Source organism: Anomaloglossus baeobatrachus, chromosome 9 (assembly GCF_048569485.1).
Source record: "Anomaloglossus baeobatrachus isolate aAnoBae1 chromosome 9, aAnoBae1.hap1, whole genome shotgun sequence".
Classification (NCBI taxonomy): domain Eukaryota; kingdom Metazoa; phylum Chordata; class Amphibia; order Anura; family Aromobatidae; genus Anomaloglossus; species Anomaloglossus baeobatrachus.
Genome location: NC_134361.1, coordinates 193,598,313 through 193,605,812, shown reverse-complemented (window position 1 = coordinate 193,605,812; position 7,500 = coordinate 193,598,313).

Here is a 7,500-nt window from a genome sequence, read left to right as displayed (position 1 = left end):
CCTCTGGTGGCCACAGACGGTAACGTCCCTTTCCTGACTCTTCTGTTCATTTGATTTTTCCATATAACATTTTCACATAGAAACCCCTTACAATAGTATCATTAGTGATTGCCCCCCTGGAAGCTGTCCTACCTCCTACTACGGTCTGTCCCATTAGATCCTAGCATTGGCAGAGTAGTAACATATGTATAATGCCAGTCCTTGTGCCCAGGCTTTCCCCCTTATTCGGTAACATGGGCGCAGTTGGCTCTTTATTGTTTTTTTTTGAGACAAAGGGATTTGTGGATATATAAATAGTTGTAGGGCTGCGCGCCGGCATGATCCCCTCCGCTGTCCCTAATTACACATGTAAAGGGCAGGACAATATTAAGATTTGATGCCGTCCCAGGAGGGTAGTAGGACTTGATCCTCGCCTGAGAAGAAAAGGGTATTGAGGATTGATTATCTTCACGATGAGGGATTTTGTCTTAATAATAAAAGACTGGCTGTCAATAAGCCGATTGACCCTATGAATGCTCGCGGAGCTTTCCGCGGCGTGAGCCTGCCACGTACAACCCGCCACCATATTACATTGGCATTTCCATCTACATATCTAAAGGGTGAATTTGTTAGGACACGAAAACTGAAATACTTATATTTAACCCAAAAAATGCTGACAACCCGCCTTACATCATCGTGTCGATCGCGGATATTGCAATTTTTATTTAAAAAAAATAAATATTTTTTTATATATATATATTTATATTTATATATATATATAAATATCTATATAATATATAATAATATAATATAATATAATATCTATATATATATATTTATAAAACAATATGTTGATTTTTTTTATAAGGGTTGTTAAAGGGTTTGCCAGGATTAGGAAAACATGGATGCTTTCATTAAAAATAAATAAATAAAAAAATTATGAGTGACCTGCAATACTTCAGTCCACCTGTAGATAGGGAGGCGCTGTTTTAGGAAGAAAATAGCCTAGTTCAACTAATTTTGGAAACCTTTTAAAAAATCCTTATTCGGCACTAAAAATCATTGCATTTTAATGGCCAATTTTAAAGATATTTTTTTAAAGGGTTAATCCTAATTTTACAGATGGATACTGTCTGATAGAGCTTGGAAAAACAAGCACTTTTGCAATTTATTGGTAATTTAAATTTTCAGCCGTTCTTGAGATATTAACAGTTTTATTTTGTTTACAGCTGGTTGCCTAGGAGACCGACCACCGCTGCTGTGTAGCTTGTAAGCACTGCTATGAGATTAGGAGATAACAGCGCTCTCCAGGGATACTGGCCAGCTTCAAAACAGCGCTTACAATCAACTCAATGCTTCCTTTAATGGAATAACTGTCAGATTTGTATCTGCTTGGAGGCAATTGAGTCTACTTAGGAATGACAAATGGTGTGAAAAAAGAAAAAAAAAATCACCCAAGTGATGCTCAGTCAATCAGATTCCCATTTACACTTTCAACCAATCAGATTCTAGCTTATATTTTTTCCAACCAATCAGATTCTAGCTCACATTCTTTCAACCAATCAGATTCTAAAGGCCGCTTTACACGCTGCGATCTTGCTAGCACGTACCCGCCCCCGTCAGTTGTGCGACACGGGCAAATCGCTGCCACACGTAGCGATGTGCGCTGCCGCAGGAACGAGGAACAACCTGCGTCCTGCAACAGCAACAATATTTGGGAACTGGACAGCGTGTCAATGAGCAACGATAAGGTGAATATTTTTCATCTTTAGCGGTTGCTCGTACGTCGCTAACGAGGCCGGATGTGCGTCACGAATTCCGTCAACTAATCAGATTTATTGCTTACATTCTTTTCCAACCAATTAGATTCCAAAGTAAATTTTTCCCATCCAATAAGATTCCAGCTTACATTCTTTCCCGACAAACCAGATTCTAGCTTACATTATTTCAACCTATCAGGTTCCAGTTTACATTTTTTTCCAATAAATAAGATTCTAGCTTACATTCATTCAACCAATCAGATTTTAGCTTACAGTCTTTCAAATTAATCATATTATTGCTTGCATTCTTTTCTATCCTATGAGATTCCAGCATTTCCAACCAATTAGATTCAGTGTAAATTTTTGCCAACCAATCAGATTCTACCTTACATTCATTCAACCAATCAGATTTTAGCTTACAGTCTTTCAATTAATCATATTATTGCTTGCATTCTTTTCTATCCTATGAGATTCCAGCATTTCCAACCAATTAGATTCAGTGTAAATTTTTGCCAACCAATCAGATTCTACCTTACATTCATTCAACCAATCAGATTTTAGCTTACAGTCTTTCAATTAATCATATTATTGCTTGCATTATTTTCTATCCTATTAGATTCCAGCATTGCCATCCAATTAGATTCAGTGTAAATTTTTGCCAACCAATCAGATTCTACCTTACATTCTTTCAACCAAACAGATTTTAGCTTACAGTCTTTCAATTAATCATATTATTGCTTGCATTCTTTTCTATCCTATTAGATTCCAGCATTGCCATCCAATTAGATTCAGTGTAAATTTTTGCCAACCAATTAGATTCTAGCTCCCATTCTTTCAACCAATCAGATTTTAGCTCCCACTCTTTCATCCACTCAGACTTAAGCTTACATTCTTTCAACCAATCAGATTTTAGCTTACATTATTTCAACCAATCAGATTTTAGCTTACATTCTTTCAACCAATCAGATTTTTTTCATCCAATCAGAATCTAGCTTACATTCTTGGCTATGATTGGCTGCATTAGGCCACACTGGCTGTTTTTTATATACAGTGAAACTTTTTTTGGTGATGATCACCAAAAAGCTGAATTAAAAAGTTGTCTTCTAGGAAGGTGGTCTTCTTAGCGAAGATGACTAATATGCATTCTATTATAAGGTCTGGTCTTCTCATATAAGGGGTCTTCTGGGGAGGCTCTCCCTGGGCAGTGCGGCTCAGCACAGGAGGGGACAGTTACATTACTGGCTGCTCATTGGCTGATCAAAGCTCTTCTATTCTAGGGTCCTTGTGTGTGAAGAAATGGAGATTGCGGAAGCAGTGACCCCTCTGGGTGGCCACAATTGGTAATGGCTGTGGTCTCACTGGTCCTGTTTATAGTGGGGGCACTGTAGTGCGGACCACTCGTGCTGTGTGATGTCCTGCTGTAACCTTTATAATTCAGAATATTCAGGGGTCTTTTTAATGTTATCAGGTCGGGGACCTCAGGAGGCAAAATAGGATTAATTACATTAGTTCTGTTCAGCATCATACAGCAGCTAGTGTATTACACAACTATATACATCAATAAACGTGCGTATACGGGAACATGTGTGCAGAGGTATGTGCAACTGTATGTACTATATGCAGATTTATGTGTATACAAATAGATATATGTATGTATGTGTGTATGTGTATATATGGAGATGTATGTATGTGTATATATATATATGTATATATCTATATATATAATTGCCTTATTCTGTCTATCTGTCTGTCTGTCTGTCTTGCTCCAAAATTGTGTCCCTACAGTGACAACCGTCGGATTGGCCGCTGGGCTCGGCCTGGCCCCGCCCCTCCACACGGATTGGCCGCTCGGCTTGGGCCCGCCCCCCGCATGGATTAACCGTTTGGCCAGGCCCACCCCTCGCACGCAATGCCCACTAGGCCGCGCCCCCGCACGCAATGCCCGCTAGGCCACGCCCCCCGCACGCAATGCTTGCTAGGCCACGCCTCCCGCACGTGATGCCCGCTAAGCCACACCCCCGCACGCGATGCCCGCTAGGCCACGCCCCCCGCACACGTTGGGCACCTGTACACCACCCCCCAGGACTACTCCTCCCATTATACTCCTCTTTCCCCAGGACTACTCCTCCCATTATACTCCTCCTATTTATACTCCTCCTATTATACTCTCTGAGGGATTCGCAGCATGGGGGATGGAGCACGATGGGGAGTGCAGCATGGGGGATGGAGCACGATGGGTGGACCACAATGGGGGGTGCCCAGAATGGGGGGATGAAACACGATGGGGGGTGCGCAGCATGGGGGATGGAGCACGATGGGGGGTGCAGCATGGGGGATAGAGCACGATAGGGGGTGTGCAGAATGGGGGATGGAGCACGATGGGGGGTGCGTAGCATGGGGATGGAGCACGATGGGGGGTGCATAGCATGGGGGATGGAGCACGATGGGGGGGTGAAGCACGATGGGGGGGTGCAGCGTGGGGGATGGAGCACGATGGGGGGTGCAGCATGGGGGATAGAGCACGATAGGGGGTGTGCAGAATGGGGGATGGAGCACGATGGGGGGTGCGCAGCATGGGGGATGGAGCACGATGGGGGGTGCGCAGCATGGGGGATGGAGCACGATGGGGGGTGCGCAGCATGGGGGATGGAGCACGTTGGGGGGTGCGCAGCATGGGGGATGGAGCACGATGGGGGGTGCGCAGCATGGGGGATGGAGCACGATGGGGGGTGCGCAGCATGGGGGATGGAGCACGATGGGGGGTGCGCAGCATGGGGGATGAGGCACGATGGGGGGTGCGCAGCATGGGGGATGGAGCAAGATGGGGGGTGCACAGCATGGAGGATGGAGCACGATGGGGGGTGCGCAGCATGGGGGATGGAGCACGATGGGGGGTGCGCAGCATGGTGGATGGAGCACGATGGGGGGTGCGCAGCATGGGGGATGGAGCACGTTGGGGGGTGCGCAGCATGGGGGATGGAGCACGATGGGGGGTGCGCAGCATGGGGGATGGAGCACGATGGGGGGTGCGCAGCATGGGGGATGGAGCACGTTGGGGGGTGCGCAGCATGGGGGATGGAGCACGATGGGGGGTGCGCAGCATGGGGGATGGAGCACGATGGGGGGTGCACAGCATGGGGGATGGAGCACGTTGGGGGGTGCGCAGCATGGGGGATGGAGCACGATGGGGGGTGCGCAGCATGGGGAATGGAGCACGATGGGGGGTGCGCAGCATGGGGGATGGAGCACGATGGGGGGTGCGCAGCATGGGGGATGGAGCAAGATGGGGGGTGCACAGCATGGGGGATGGAGCACGATGGGGGGTGCGCAGCATGGGGGATGGAGCACGATGGGGGGTGCGCAGCATGGGGGATGGAGCAAGATGGGGGGTGCACAGCATGGGGGATGGAGCACGATGGGGGGTGCGCAGCATGGGGGATGGAGCACGATGGGGGGTGCACACCTCCCCCCAAAACACACACACACCGCCACGCACGCACCGCACAACACACCACACACACACTGGGAACCACAAACACCGCCCTACACAGACACCCACACACACAGACAACGCCGCACACACACAACACCCAACACACAAACACCGCGGCACACACAAATATACACACATACCGCATAACACACACATAGTTACATAGTTACTAAGGTTGAAAAAAGACCTAGGTCCATCTAGTTCAACCTTCCTCCACCAATTCTACGTTTAGTCACTAAGTCATTTATAACCAACAATGTTTTGTGTACTGAGGAAATCATCCAGCCCTTTTTTAAAAGCTGTTATAGTATCTGCCATTACTACCTCTTGTGGTCGGCATTCCACAGTCTGACCGCTCTAACTGTAAAGAACCCTTTCCTATTTAGCTTCCGGAATCGCTTTTCTTCCACTCGCAGTGAGTGCCCCCTAGTCCTTAGTACTGTCTTTGGAAGAAATAAGTCATGTGCCAGTCCTTTATATTGACCACACATGTATTTATACATATAAATGAGATCTCCTCTGAGACGTCTTTTTTCTAAGCTAAACATATCTAACTTTTTCAACCTGCCATCATATGGGAGGCCTCCATTCCTTGTCGTAGTCTAGTTGCCCGCCTTTGAACTGACTCTAACTTCTGAATGTCCTTTTTAAAATGTGGAGCCCAAAACTGGATCCCGTATTCCAGATGTGGCCTTACAAGTGATTTATAGAGGGGTAACAATACGTTGGGATCACGGGATCTAATCTCTCTTTTTATACACCCTAGAATCTTGTTTGCTTTTGCAGCTGCTGCCTGACATTGAGTGCTGCTGCTCAGCTTATTTGTAATGCACAAAACATACCTCCCCCCAAAACACACACACTCCACACCCACACAAACCACGCAACACACACACAAACCTCGCAACACACACACAAACCTCGCAACACACACAGAACGCTGCAGACACACAGCGCTCCACAAACAACGCAACACACACAACGCAACACACATACAACACCGCTCTCACCCCCGCCACACCCAGACAACACCCAGACAACACCCAGAACATGTACAGCCCCTACACAAACACTTGGCAACTACACACAGCAACATCTATATATATAACAAAAATCATACATGAACTACACAATACGTAAATTCTAGAATACCCGATGCGTAGAATCGGGCCACCTTCTAGTATATATATATGTATGTGTATACATGGAGATGTACATATATATGTATATATAGATGTATGTGTATATATATATATAGATGCATGTGTGTATGTGTATACATGGAGATGTATGTGTGTATATGTATATATGTACTGGAGATGTATGTGTGTATATGTATACACGTAGATGTTTGGGTGTATGTGTATACATGTAGATGTATGTGTGTATACATAGAGATGTACTGTATGTGTATGCATGGAGATGTATGTGTGTATATGTATATATGTACAGTACAGACCAAATGTTTGGACACACCTTCTCATTCAAAGAGTTTTCTTTATTTTCAGGACTGAAAATTGTAATTCACATTGAAGGCATCAAAACTATGAATTAACACATGTGGAATGAAATACTTAACAAAAAAGTGTGAAACAACTGAAAATATGTCTTATATTCTAGGTTCTTCAAAGTAGCCACCTTTTGCTTTGATTACTGCTTTGCACACTCTTGGCATTCTCTTGACGAGCTTCAAGAGGTAGTCACCGGAAATGGTTTTCCAACAGTCTTGAAGGAGTTCCCAGAGATGCTTAGCACTTGTTGGCCCTTTTGCCTTCACTCTGCGGTCCAGTTCACCCCAAACCATCTCGATTGGGTTCAGGTCTGGTGACTGTGGAGGCCAGGTCATCTGGCGTAGCACCCATCACTCTCCTTCTTAGTCAAATAGCCCTTACACAGCCTGGAGGTGAGTTTGGGGTCATTGTCCTGTTGAAAAATAAATGATGGTCCAACTAAACGCAAACCGGAAGGAATAGCACGCCGCTGCAAGATGCTGTGGTAGCCATGCTGGTTCACTATGCCTTCAATTTTGAATAAATCCCCAACAGTGTCACCAGCAAAGCCCCCCCACATCATCACACCTCCTCCTCCATGCTTCACGGTGGGAACCAGCCATCTAGAGTCCATCCGTTCACCTTTTCTACAAAGACACGGTGGTTGGATCCAAAGATCTCAAATTTGGACTCATCAGACCAAAGCACAGATTTCCACTGGTCTAATGTCCATTCCTTGTGTTCTTTATCCCAAACAAGTCTCTTCTGCTTGTTGCCT